Below are 14,363 nucleotides of genomic sequence, written 5' to 3' on the forward strand. Positions count from 1 at the left end.
GATTTAATGCGGAGTCACTGGCCCCTCCCGCTGCCTCCGCCTCTGTTAACACAGGTGGGGGTCCCGGGGGGGATGTCACCCAGCCAGTGTTGCTATTCTGCTTGTCGCCCTGTGTGTGTTCCCACAAGATCATGCGGTCTGGAGACCAGAGTTCTGGCTAAATCCATGAGCTCTCCTCGGATCGGGGAGGAGTGTTGGGTCACAGCAAGCTGCGGGAGCGAGCCGGCGCTTACTGCAAAACAGGGTTGAAGTCGAAGGGCCTCAGGGACGGCCCGCGCCGTCCAGCCCCTGCTGGGTCCCTCCTGGGCCCGGGCTGTGTGCCGTCAGGCTGGCACTCGATGGCCGTCTCCGCCTACGGAACCTGCATCTGATGATGACTCAGGATGTCCACACTCGGGTGCTGTGGGCAGACTGTGGTGCCCAGACAGCTGGCACTCGGCAAGGCAGAAGCCTCGGGCTGCCAAGGGCCTCAAGAGAGGCATGCACAGGCCAGGGGGCTGGACCAGGAGGGGCAGGGGGACCGCACTGAGCAGGAGGGTAGAACCGGATGTGGAAACCCCCCTTTCCAGGGAGGCACAGTAAGACGGGGTGTCCTGAGCGTCCTGAGTGCGCCAGCCTGAGCAGGCTGTCACCAGGCGGTTCTGGGGTGAGGTGCGGGGCCTCCGCCAATAGGCCATCTCCCATCCAGCCCCTCCCCTGGGTTGAGAACTGTTCCAGCTGCTTGGCCCCCAGACCTAGAACAAGCCCCTAAGCTTGGGCTTTCCTGTCCCCCGTGCTTGTCATCACCCCCGAGCAGAGACTGCACCCCGATCACCAAGCCCAGGCCTGGGCTGAGTCTGCGATTTGCTGGGTGTTGTGGGTTGAGCTGTGGCCCCAGAAAGATATGTTGGAGCCCTAATCCCCAGTTCCTGCAAATGTGACCTTGTTTGGAGACTGGGTCATCACAGACGTAATGAGTTAAGATGATTTCAGACTGGAGCGGGGTGGACCCTAATCCAGCGGCTGTGTCCTTACGTGGAGGCCAAGCGAAGACACAGGGAGAAGCCATGTGACGGTGGAGACACAGCGCGGGCTGATGTGGCACAAGCCAGGGGACCCTGGAGCCCCCGGAGCTGGACGACGCAGGACGGATCCTCCCCCAGAGCCTTCAGAAAGGGCAGGGCCCTATGCGCCCTTGATCTGGGATGTCCGGCCTCCAGAACGTGGGAGGACAGACCTCCATTGTTCCAAGCTGCCCTACATGCATTCATTTGTCCAGCAGCCCCAGGAAACTCATACCTCAGGTGATTTGTCTTATGGAAATGACTTTTCTGGCTACATCCTGATCCCGTCCCCATCCCCCAAACATTCCTGGGAATGGAGAGGCACCGGATGAGCATGTCGCATAAACCTGTCCTCACCCCAAGGCCACCAGGATCTACACAGAGGGCACTGGAAACAGCTAAGGAAGTCGGAGGCCAGCAGTGTAGACATAAACACATTTCCAGCAGTATGGGCCCCGTGGAGGCCTTCCTCCCAGCTCTGGCTACGGGGCTCCTGAGGGGCCTCCTGCTCGGTGACCTTCTTGAGCCTCACTCAGGTGGGCCTGGACCCCACAGACCCCGCTCTGCTCTGCGCGTCTTCGAGAAGCTCCTGGAAGCCTGGTGTGCAGCTCCCAGCTTGGTGGAAGGGACGCCTCAAAGTTCTCTCCCTGTCTGAGGCTTCACCTTCGTCTACACCAGGGGCTGCCTGCCATCTTTCCCCCTGGTGCCCCGGGGCCCCCTCGAAGCCAAGCTGCTGACCCTGCCCTGGATTGTCTTGGGCTGGGTCTTGGCCCCACTGGCACAAAGCTGAGGCCTAGCTGGGTCATGTTTGCCTGGGCCTGGAGGTGAGCGTGCCGTGTGCCCCTCGGGGTGGCCCTGGGAGGGAGGCCAGGGCACGTGGCCTGCAGGCGTGGGGAAGGGGGGGACAGAGTCAACCCGAAGCAGAGATGGGGTGCCTTGCCCTAGCTCACCCCTCCCTGTGAGCCTGCGAACCCGGGCCTCCTCCTTCCTGAAACAGACCCTCGGGTAGAACACGCAGCTCGACCCTCTCCCCCTCCACGGCCCACGACCCTGACACGGTCCCAGGACAGCCGAGCAGAGCTCATGTCCGACAGACATCAGGACCCGCCAGCCGCGAGACAGGCGCTCCCTCCCCGCCGTTCACGCCCACAGGTGCCAGGGATGCACACTCCGGTGAGAGCGGAGCCCTCTTCCTTTCTTTATCCAAACGTTTTACCGGAGCCTGAATGGGGCGCAGCCGTAGGGAGATGTGCGCGGGTTTCTTCTGTACGGGATTCCTCCTCTGATATGACAAGTGGCATTCATCACTTTAAAGATAATGATGTTTGCGAGAGCAAATATTATTTTGCTGTAATTTTATTTTGCTAAAGGCAGTTTGTAAATTGTTTGGATTGGGAGTTCTGGAAAACCAACCCCGTTTTCATATCGGATTCCATAATGAAATGAGACGCGCACTCCCACAGGGACAGCACACTCGCTGCAGGCCGCGTGAGGCTCTGAAGCCGGAGCTTGGTGGCGGGGGGTCCTGAGTCAGGGGACGGCCCCACGAGGCAGGGGTGTGTGCGGTGACCTGCTCCCGGGACAGCCCAGTCGGGGTGGAGGTCAGCTGGCTCCAGGCCCTGTGCCTGGGTGGGGCCACGGGGGCGGCACACGGGGCCCGACTCCGGGTCTGGGAGCTGGTGCCCTTCTCTGTGGGGCAGCCTGAGCCTCCTGCTCAGCAACGGGGTCCGAGAGTCTGAACAAGCAGCCCAGGAACCCCATGAATTGCCGGCAACCCCAGGAGCTGGGAGAGGGGCCTGGGCCGAATCATCGCCAGAGGAAACCACGCCCGCCGATGGCACCTTGACCTCGGACCCCTGGCCTCCAGGCCTGTGGGAGGATCTCGTTTGCCATCTCTGTCCCCCATCTGTCCTTGGCAGTGGTGGCCCCAGGGCACGCACCCCGGGCTGGGTTGGGGCTCCAGCAGAGCAGGGTTGAGCGCGCCCTCAGGGAGAAGTACGTGACTGTGTTCGGTGTGGGCAGAGAGGGCAGGGACGTTTCAGTTTCCTCTCCTTGGGCACCCCTGCAGCCTGGGTTGCTGGATTTATTTTGATTGATTTTTTAAAGATAAAGGTAAAGCCTTTCTCGCAACGTTCTCAGACTCAGCATGTGTCGGAGTCCCCGGAGGGCTTGTTAGAACACAGATCCCTGGGCCCCGTCCCTGAGTTGTTGATTCGGCAGGTCTGGGGTGAGCCCGGAAAACTGGCTTCCTGAGGCTCCCATCTTGCCTGGGGCAGGTCTGGGGTCACCTTTGAAGAATGACTGCTTTATGGAGTTGAACAGGTAAATGCATAAATAATTCAAATCATAAAATAGAATCCCCGACCTTCCCGGATGAAGAGGGAGGAAGAGCTGATCGCGGTGATCATCATGCCCACCCGAGCCCTGCCACGCAGCTGATTTTATCTAGCACCCCACACCAGACGCCCCGTGAGGCCCCATTGACCTGATACCTATGGATCCTCACAACACTCCCGAAGGCAGTGTTTCCTTTCAATCTCCCATTTGAAGTGGGGAAACGGAGGCGCAGCGTGGTTAAAAAACCTGCCTAAGGTCACACAGTCATAAGCGGCAGAGGCAGGATTGGGACCCAGGAGACGGGCCCAGCGAGGATGGAGGCGGGTTGCTGGATGTGTCTGGAGCACGATTCAGAGGGGCGCACGTTCATTCCAGTGGGAGCTGGAGCCCGGAGGGCCGAGGAGACAGGCCTGAGGCCATGGGAAGAGGGCAGTGAGATGGGCAGGTCCGCGGGGGGACGGGGCCCCCTCGGGGTTCTGCTGGCATCTGGGGAATGCGGGTTCCTTACTTCAGACACCAGCAGAAACTCAGAGCCGTACGGTAGTGTTGATTGTCTTAGTAAATAGATCGTGATGATTTGTAATTAGCAATTCATTTTCTGCGAGAAGATTGTTTCTCAGTTGCTTGAAAATAGTCCTTGAGTATCTCCAATACTCCCTCCACGGTTGTACTTTACTGATTTGCAGCGAGCTGCACCACCACCGTGACGAGGGGGCACAGAGCGAAAGCGAGGCAGGCCCGGATCGGCCCGCAGGGCCGCGAAGCCCCAAATCTTCCAGCGCCGACTCTTGGTGTCTGGCTCTAGGGTTGAGCAGTGGAAAGGGGGAGTTCTAGGTGGGAGAGCTGTTTGGGGCCTCCCCATAACCTGTAGGTCAGGGGGAGGGGCCCGAGGGGCTGCTGGCCACGGCCTTGCCCGCAAGGGTCCAGCTCCCAGGAGATGCTCAGCAAGCAGGAGCTCAGAGGAGACATGAGGGACGGGCAGTGGGGGCCATCGCCATGGACCACTGCGGGGGGAGGCGGGCTGGCTGCGCATCTGGGGGGCAGAGCCGGGGCGCAGGACTGGCGGGGCTGCGAGGGCGGGAGGACAGAACGCCACCACAGACGTCTGCCTGGGCTGTCGACCAAAATCCTGCAGACGGGGGCTCCAACCTGTTACTACCTGTTACATTCCTCCCCTCCTGCTCTGGGGGCTAAAGTCTGAGACCCAGGCCAGGACGTGTGGGCTCCTGGACGTGTGGACATCACCGCCTCTGCCCCGTGTCCTCAGGATGGCTGGCTCATGCACTCGCCCTCAGTGGAGGGACCACTGTCTGTGGCTGAGGGGGCCCTGAGGAGCTCACAGCACAGCGGCGGCTTTGGGGGACAGGGAGGAATCCAGGGGGCAAATTCTTCTTCCTGCCTCACGGATGGCCAGGAGCTGAGACAGAGCGGCCAGCGTGGGCTGAACCCCACATTCTTCCTGCCCTCCTGCCCCCCATCCCCCTTGCCCCCCGTCCCTTACCCCTTCCTGTTTTCCTTGTCCTCCCATCCCCCCACCCCCCACCCCCTCCTGGCCGGTCTCTTCCCTCCCTCCAGCGGCCCTGGGTTGCTGACGGTGTTCCTCGCGCTGCACTTCTTACCCCCCGACTCGTTTACTTTACCCCTGGACGTTTGGGCCTCTTCACCCGCTGCTCCTCTTCCCCATCCCCCATCCCTCTGGCAGCCGCCAGTCTGTTCTCTGTATTTATGAGTCTGGTTCTGGTTTTGTTTGGTTTCTTGAATTCCACATGTGAGTGAGGTCATACGATCACTGTTCTTCTCTGACTGACTTACTTCACTTTGCATAATACCTTCTAGTTCCGTCCATGTTGTGGCAAATGGTAAGATTTCATTCTTTTTTATGGCTGAGTAATAGTCCGTTGTGTGTATACATATACCACATCTTTATCCATTATCAGTGGATGCACACTTGGGCTGCTTCCATATCCTAGCTGTTGTAGACAATGCTGCTGTAACCATCAGGGTGCATATATCATTTCAAATTAGTGTTTTCATTTCCTTTGGGTAAATACCCAGTAGTGTAATTACTGGATCATAGGGTAGCTCTATTTTTAACTTTCTGAGGACCCTCCATACTGTTTTCCAGAGTGGCTGCACCGGCTCACATTCCCACCAGCAATGCACGAGGGTTCCTTTTTCTCCACATCCTCGCCAACACTTTTTGTTTCTTGTGTGTGTGTGTGTGTGTGTGTGTTTAATTTTAGCCATTCTGACAGGTGTGAGGTGGTATCTCGCCGTGGTTTGGATTTGTATTTACCTGATGATGAATGATGCTGAGCATCTTTTCATGTGTCTGTTGGCCATCTGGATGTCTTCTTTGGAGAAATGTCTGTTCAGCCCATGTTTTCTTGAGTACTGACAGTCAAAGCCAATCGCAAAAGCCTAGGCATGTGCTGGGTGAGTGGAAGGAGGGGGGCAGAAGGCGGCCACTGAGCGGATCTGCCCCTGGGAGTCCAGGCAGGGGTCAGAGTGGGGGTCGAGGGTGCCCCCCGTGGAGGTAAGAGTCCTACCTTGTGGGCAGAGTCCACACTCCCTGGTGCACAGGGAGATCTTACAAATTCAAACCCCGTCTTCATCAGGGCAGAAACGTCCTTGAGACCACAACGCTTCCATGAGCCAGGCTATAAAATCAATGACGGCGGGTTTGCCATGAGAAGGCCCGGCTCTCAGCAGTCCACCTGCTAGTCGATTCTAGATTGCCTGGTGTTGGAGTGGTGCTCGCGTGGCAGTGGTTCACACCTGGGGGCTGGTACGGCCCTGGGAGGGAGCAGACAGCCAGCCCACTTCCATTCGAGGGGGTACCCCCCTCCTGGGGCAGAGAGGCCGGGGGGGGCGTGTGTGCTCAGGTCTCTTGGTAGTGACAGTGGTGGACGTGTCACACCTAGACTCTCATTTCACCTGCAAGACAATTTTGCACCAGGAATTCCGATCCCCATGTTGCTGCCGAGGTCACAGCGATGGAGTTGGGAGTTGGCAGGGATCTGGCCGTGGCGGGAGGGGCTGCAGCAGGAACCGGGCCTGTCCGTCCCCAGGAGAGAGGGTCAGACATGGGTTGCCACCGCATCCCACGTGGGCATCCTGCCGACGCCCTAGGAACGAGTCTGAGCCTCAACCGCTAGGCCCAGAGGGGTGTGCAGACCATCCAGGCCACCCTCCCACCTGCTGGGAGCGTCCACTCCTGTCCCCAACTCTGCAGCGGCTCTCGCCCAAATTCTCCGTGAATGGCAAGTGCCTGGCCACCTTCCAGGGAGGGATGTTTTTTTCTGTCAAGGGATGGAGGTTCTGCTCCTCCTACTTTTATTCATTATTCACAAGGAGTTGGGCAAAGAAGCTCTCCAGCCAAAGGGACTAGGCCTTGATACTCCCAGGCTGTGTGACCTCCGGCAAGTTACTTAGCCTCTCTGTGCTTCAGTCTCGGGACCACAGTCCCTACGTCACAGAGTCGTTAGAACAGCATGGCATGTGGAGGACCCGCAGCAGGTGCTGGCTCCTGTCCCCAGCATCGTCATCCCTGTCATCACTGTCTCACTATTCCTGGCCCCGATTCTGATTCGCTGGGTCGGCAGGTGCAGAGACTCTCTCTCGAGGATGATTGCTAGACAGTCGTTACTTTTGCTCTTGTTTCTCTTTCCTGCAAGATTCCAGGGGCCCTCTAGATCTTGTTCTGCAAAGGCGGAGGTCCCAGCTGAGCCCCGGCTGAGGGGGGCGGCAGGGACGGGAATGGCAGAGCAGAGCTGCTCCGCTTTCTCCGACGGCGTGCCCGTGACAGCTCTCCTGCCCGCACCCTTGACCTGAGAAGACTTAGCGTTACATGAGTAATACATGCTTCTTGCAAAAAATAAACATAATGAGAGAGAGAGAACACGTGTGTATGGGCCGAGTGTTTGGGGGGCTGTCACCCCCAAATTCATGTTAGGTCTTGTATTCGGCATATGTTAAATGTACTGTTTGGAGAGGGGGTCTTTAAAGAGGTCACTAGGTGGCCCTAATGTAGCAGGACTGGTGTCCTTATAGGAAGAGGAGATGAGGACAGACATACACGCAGGGGACGACCACGTGAGGACGCGGGAGAAGGTAGCATCCCCCCGCCGTCAAGGAAAGAGGCCTCAGCGGGAGGCGATGCTGCCGGCAGCGTGACCCTGGACTCCCAGCCTCCAGCCTGAGAGGGTGGACCGTCGTTTGAGTCGTGCCGCCGTGGGGCTGTGTCAGTGTGGCCCCACAGACGAACACACTGTGCAGGGAAGACACTGCTCGCCCCTGGGGGCCCTCCGGCAATTCCAGGGATGCCCTCGGCGGCGGCAGACCTCCGAGTGTGAAAGCGGACAGTGCCCAGGGGCTGGGGGCAGCGGGGCCGCGTGGGGTTCCAGGGTGGAAACAAGCAGGCAAGATCGGACAGTGACAAGAGCCACGAGGACACTGAAGGGTGCTGCTGGGGAGACTGGGGGTCGGCGGGGTGGGGAAGGGCCCCTGGGAGGGATGGCAGAGAAACCTCCAGCATGGCTTTCCCCGCGTGCCTTCACCTGGGCCTCCCAGAGCCCTCACGGGGCAGGTGGGGCGGCACATGACTCCCCTTGAACCATACGGGGAACTGAGGCGCAGAAGAGCAAGATGATCTGCTCAGCCAGGTGAGAACCCGGTCCCCCCACCGAACCAGCCCTCTGACAGCAAGTCCAAGGGTCCTTCCGTCTGGGACGACCTCTCCCGTCCCCACCAGACGCAGAGGCGGCTTGTGCGACAGAAGTCATTCCATCTCATGGGGCGGAGGGCACCTGCCAGCCCGGCCTCCACCCCAAGCCCTGCCCAGCCCTGAGGAAACGGGAGCACGCACACTCACTTCAAAACTACACCGTTCCCGTCCACAGCCCGTCCCCCGGCGAAAGGATGTGCTTCTTTTGCGTGTCTTGACGTGACCCTCACGTCCCTCCTCCTCTGCGTGTTCCCAGGAAGTGATGGTGAGCCCTGAGCTGACGCACTGCGGTACCCCACCCGCTCCCACGCACTGGGCTACGCAGGGAGGGGGCCTCACAGCCGGCTTCTGCTCGCCCTCCGGCCCAGCTGCCCTCCCTCTCGGCATCCCTGACTCTACCCGGGGACTCACTAAGGGATGCTGAGGACAGTCCACAGCTATCAGCTGTGTGGCTCTCATCAGAACAGGCCCTGCGCTCAGCTCACAGGTCCTCAATCCCCACAGCTCGGCGGCTGCATCCGGAAGTTACTTCTCTCCCCGCCTGGCGGAGTGGGGCACCCACCTTCATAGCTATAATGAGCCCAGATTCAAACCCGGGGCTTTATCCCTGCGCCGAGGGCCTCCCCACGTGCTGCACATTTGCCCAAGTTCTGTCCTCTGCAGAGCACTGGCTTCACCCACTCCTGTGACCTTGACCTCCAGGCTGCTCCCGCCAGGCTTCCCCCCAGGGCGGGCCTCCACTTAATATTCTCCACTGACACTTGATGTCTCGTGTGACTCGGGACCTCCAGGCTGAACACCGTTTCTCAACAGCCACCTCGGGACGGGGTCGTAGTGTGCCCTGGGGGTTCCCAGTCTCTGCCGTGAAAAATCCCTTTTAGGGTTTTTGCCCGTAGAGAAGCCCATTTTTAAAATAATTTGTCTCCTGTGGGGCTCCTGGGTGGATCCGTTGGTTAAGCCTCTGACTCCTGATTTCAACTCAGGTCTTGATCTCGGGGTCGTGAGTTCGAGCCCCGTGTTGGGCTCCACGCCCAGCATGAAGCCTACTTAAAGTACTTCTCCTACCACTCCTAGTAGTAATTTGTCTCCTGAAAAACTTACATTTGTAACCATTGTTTTTCCTGCTATGTATGAATTAAAAACATATAGCATCTATCCATTTGAGGCTAGGGGCTAACGTGCTGGAGTTAATCAATTTCTAGGAAAGTTACTATCTTTAGTTTTGGTAAATTTTTACATCTTGGGTAAATATGCACTTTAGACTTTTAGAAATGCCTGAGTTAGCCCCACAGCCATAGCTCTCTTGGCAAATTCTTGGGGATCAGGGAAGTCTGGGGTGAGAACCTCCTTGCTTTATAGGAAAGGGAACGAAGACCCAAATGGGTCATGTCCTTGACCAAGGTCACAGGCTAAGCTCCCAGCCTTGTCTCTCAGTTCCCCGGAGTGACGACAAGCTGATGTCCGTCCGTGTTTAGCTGCTCCGGGAAGCCCTCCTCAGCCCGGACCCACCTGGAGCCCACATTGCCACCCGTGCCCTTGAGCAGGCCTTGGGCAGGGCTCGACTGGGGAAGTTCTCCAATGAGACAGACTCTCCAAACGGGAAAGACTGCTTCTAGGCTTGGAGGCAGGCAACTGTCTGCCCTTTGATCTTAGGACCACCTCCTGGGCTCTTTTACTTACCTGTGAAATGGGATCAAGCCAGTTGGGTCAGAGATTTAGAGCAAATAATGAATGGGAGTCCTCTCCCGGGAGCTACGTCCCCCTCGTCCCCCTCGTGGAGGGCACTCAAGTAACCCTCCCCTGCTTCTTAGTCATGCACAAAGCCCCTCTGCACGTGTGCCACCTAACACCCTGGGTAAGACTTGTCCTTTCCTCATTTTAATTTAGGCAGCTGGGGACCCAAGTCCCTCTCCCAACACAGAAACCATCATTGCTGGCCCCGCACAGTGGCTGAGTCAGGGTCCGGAGCCAGGCTTCGGCTCTGCAGCGCACGGGCGGCCAAGACCCTGGCCTCCCTGGGCCTCAGTCTCTCCAAAGGTAAAACAGCTGCCAGTAGCGTGCACCTCAGGGCTGGGTTTTGATAAGTAGGTGAAATAATGCACATATATAATAAACTCAGTAAATCTTAGGGAGGACCACGTTTCCCGTCCATCTGAGTTTGTGCTCTGCCCAGGGCCCAGTAAGTAGTTAAGGGCTGGTTGGCTGACTTCCAAGTTTAAATGTTTACTCTGCTCATATGTTCAGTTGAGCTTTTCCAGATGCAAATTCCTGCTAGCTTAGGTCTGAATGATCATAGATTCTATCTGAATATAGATTAGATGACATTGATGATGCTTTACTGTGTTGAGACAAATACAGTATTTTTTTTTTTTTTTTTAAGATTTTTATTTATTTATTTAACAGAGAGACACAGCGAGAACAGGGAACACAAGCAGGGGGAGTGGGAGAGGGAGAAGCAGGCTTCCCGCCGAGCAGGGAGCCCAATGCGGGGCTTGATCCCAGGACCCTGGGACCATGACCTGAGCCGAAGGCAGACGCTTAATGACTGAGCCACCCAGGCGCCCCGACAAATACAGTATTTTGAGCTGATCTAAAAATTCGAAGTAACTATTAAGTGGCCATCAAGTGTGTGAACGATGAGGTACATTTAATTCGTTTTTTAGAAGTATTTATAAAATGTGTGCATACAGTAAATTTAAACTTTACTACCTAGTAACAATAGAGTTGCCTTACCCCTGTCCAGCCAATAACAGTCTCAGATAACAGTCTCACATTGATCCTTCCAGAAGTTTTCTGGATGTGTACATGCGTATACTGCTTCTCAGTACAGGAAGGAGATCCTTGTATACACACTGCCCTGCATCTTCCCTCTCTGTCTTTTTTAATTTAACAAATCTTGGAGATTATATAATATCAGCATATGTAGAACCACATTAATTTTTTAATGTTCTAAATTAAAAATATTATTAAATGAATATGCTGGAGTTTATGGAACCAGGTGTCTATGGGTTGTTTTCAGATTTTTGTTAATTATATGCCGTAAGTCAGAACATCCTTCTATGCACATCTGCAGGCTCCTGTGGGAATTTACCTGTAGGACAAGACAGCTAGAAGAGACGCTGCGGGCTCCAGGGTTTTAGGAGTAATACATTTCCACCAACCATGCAAGCCATAACTCCTTTTTCAAGCATAAGGGAGTTGTGAGTAGAACAGGTGCACGTATGTGTATTTTATTTTATTTTAGTCCAAGTGTTTTCTGAAATAATGGGAGGAGGTTTAAAATAAGACCCAGCTGATTGTAACAGCGCCTGGTATTTTAAATAGTTTTCCAGTGAAACCGGTCCAAGTTCAGGAGGTCCAGCTTGACCTGAGGACCTGAACAGGCAGCGGGTCAGGCGAGGTACCCAGTGGAGAAAGCAGAATGGAGATGACCCTCCTCCTGGCTGCACTCCCTGGGGCTGTCCAGGCTGGCCACCAGCAGGTGCTCCGTGGGGAACTCAGGCAACCCTGTCCAGCTGGGGCGCTCTTCAGGCAAGAGGGGAGAGCGGTCAGTGACCTGGGAGCGGGGGACACTAGCGAGGCCGGCTCCCGGCGCCCCCCCCCCCCCCCCCCCAGTTCCGGGAAGCTTCCTCCAGGATCAAATTGATACAATGTTGCCGGCCTGGTGCCAACTATAAATAAGTCAAAGGGCGCTGCACGTGGGTCTGAAATCTATCCTCCCACGGAGCCCAGGCTCCCAAGACGGTCCCCACGGTGACGCGCGGGATCCATCCCCCGCGGCGGCGGTAACACTCCCCCCCCCCCCCCCCGGCCGTGACCCGGGCTAGGGGAGGTGCTCACGCCCGGAAACAAGCCGGTGCCCGCGGGGGTGAGGGGACCCCAGGGAAATGGGGGGGTTCGCGGGGTCGCCCGACCCGCGGTGCTGTCTCCCCGCCCCCCCACATACTGCGCCCCCACCAGGTCCCCTCCCTGCGTCAGTCCTGCCTCCTGACCTGCCTGGCTGGTCCCTCAACCCACGTGCCCCGCCGGCTCCGGTCCCCGCCCCGGATTCACGCGCGTCGGTTCCCCGACCTCTGCCAGGACCCCTTCCCCGCCTGCGCCCCCCCGTCCCCCCCACCCCCCCGGCCAGGAACCCCGCTGTCCCGCGTCCCTCCCCACGTGTCCCCCGTTCCCCACGTGTTTCCCCCCCGGCCCCCCCCCCCCCCCCCCCCGAGCGCCCCCCCGCGTGTCCCCGCGTGTCCCCCCCGCGTGTCCCCCCCTCCTCGCGCGCCGGCGGAACTGTGGGATCGCCGCGCACAGGAAGTGGCGGGGCGGCGCGGCCGAGGGCGGAGGGCGGCGGGCCGGGCGGGGCGGGATGGGGGCCGGGGGCGGCGGGCGCCGCACTCGCTGAGGCCCGACGCAGGGCCGGGCGCGCCCAGGGCCGGAGCGCAGCGGCCGGAGTGGCCGTGGAGGCGACGCCGAGGCCGCGCGCGCGACGAGCAGGTGGCGGCGGCTGCAGGTGAGCGGCGCGGCCCCCACCGAGGTCGGGCCCCCCTCCCGCCGCCCCAGGTCGCTCCCCTCCCCCCGCCCCCCGCCGCCCCAGGTCGCTCCTCCGCCCGAGGTCGGCCCCCGCCCGAAGTCGGCCCCGGGCCCGCTGGCCCCGCGCCACAGTGGGCCGGCTGCGCTCCGCCCGGCGTGGGGCCTGCGGGAGGACGGGGGGGGGGGGCGGCTGGGGGTGGTCCGTGGGCCCGGGTCGTCCCCGCACCCCTGGCCTCCCCGGTGCCTTGTCCGGCGGAGGCCCAGGACACCTCCCCGTCTGCCCCTCTCAGGCCGCTGCAGCCTCCAGGGGAGGGGGCCGGCGGGGGGGGAGGAGGGGGGAGCCGCTGGGGGAGGGTCGCCCCGGGAGGGGCCTGGTGGCCGGGGCTGAGGGAGGGCGCGACCCCCCTCCTCCCCGAGGACTCTGCCCGGGCCCCCTCTGCTCCCCCTGCGGTCGCGACGGGCCCCCTGCCTGGCTCCGGGCGCTGGGGACCTGGGACCCTGCGCGTCGCCCCTGACCCCAGCAGGCCGTGGTCCAGGCTTAGTTTCACTTTTTGCTCAATCCGAGGGAGGGCTGCAGGTGGAGATGCAAAGGGGGTGGCGTGTGCTGAGTTTTCAGATTTGACTTTGGCGTTTGGACCAAGGCCGACTGTGAATTTCCACCGTTCCAGTCAAGTGATGGGGTCAGTCAGTGATCCAAGAGCTGTTTGGGGCCCGAGCCACCTTCACCCCCAGGGCCACCCCCAGGACCCTGGAAAGGAGGATTATTAGCAGTTGCAGCTACCTTGAAAAATTGTGCAGTTGTGTTTTTTTTTTTAACTTTGAGAGAAGTTCAGTGCAGTAGGGAAAATGCTTTTATAAATGGCTTCCTGGGCCTTTTTTTTTTTTTTTTTTTTAGCACAATATTAATAGTCTTGTCTAAGGCAATACTTGAACAGGTAGGTTCCTTTTTGTAGGAAACATGATCTTAATAGAAGGAAAAATGAGGACCGCTGGCCTTCAGAGTCTGGGATGGGAAGCAGCGCCCATCCGAGAAGTGACAGTCATCCCAGGGAGCCCAGGTCCACCACTGGTGTGCTGGTGCTGCTGGGGCCCGGTGTGGGGGGCTACACCCAGAGCCCCCACCCCCACCCCGTGCTCCAGGTTACAGATCTGCAGGCTGATGATGCTCACTTATGGGTTGCTAGTCCACGTTTCTCTGTTGAAAAGCTTCATAGGGAGTCTCAGTCAGATTCTGAACATTCCCTAATTTGATCACTTCCTTGCTGCCCCCTCTTCCTTTTCTAGATCATCATGACTATGCACCCCCCCTTCTCATCCCCTTCAAAGTTTTAGAATTAGCCGGTTATGGCTCACTTCTGTATCCATTTCTCAGTCACCCTTAGGGATCTCATGATTACATTGTTTAAAAGAGAGGCTACATGGGATTGACAGGATGGGAAGGGCCTCTTCTTGGCCCTGGAAGGTACAGTCGCCTTAATGTCTTGAGCCAGATGTCATGTGTATGTGTATGCATAGTGGCCATGTGTGGCCGGAGTTTGCTGTTCATGCCACCCGTGTGGGGCCCTACTTGGAGAATCTCTACCAAGAGGTCTGTGTCTTAACAATAAACTGAGGCATGTGCGAGGGCAGGGTGAGAGGCAGGGTTGTAGGACGGTCAGGGAAGGTGCAGGAGGGATATTTCAACTGCCTCCAGGGAGGGTGCTCTCGGCCCTGGGCTGGCCCACGTGGCAGGCTCAGCA

General features: G+C 58.4%; 1 protein-coding gene across 2 annotated transcripts in view; it reads left to right on the forward strand.

Annotated features, from left to right (window-relative positions):
* AGPAT3 (1-acylglycerol-3-phosphate O-acyltransferase 3) overlaps positions 1 to 14,363 on the forward strand; it is a 147,224-nt gene that overhangs the window by 47,390 nt on the left and 85,471 nt on the right. The window contains exon 1 of one of the 2 annotated variants that reach the window (XM_032392489.1): positions 12,495 to 12,604. The exons of the other annotated variant lie outside the window; for it this stretch is intronic. The gene's annotated coding sequence lies outside the window, so the exon portion shown is untranslated. Of the gene's footprint in view, positions 1 to 12,494; positions 12,605 to 14,363 lie in introns of those variants that run through there. 2 annotated transcript variants of the gene reach the window in all.

Source organism: Phoca vitulina, unplaced genomic scaffold, assembly GCF_004348235.1.
Source record: "Phoca vitulina isolate PV1807 unplaced genomic scaffold, GSC_HSeal_1.0 scaffold68, whole genome shotgun sequence".
Taxonomy (NCBI): Eukaryota; Metazoa; Chordata; class Mammalia; order Carnivora; family Phocidae; genus Phoca; species Phoca vitulina.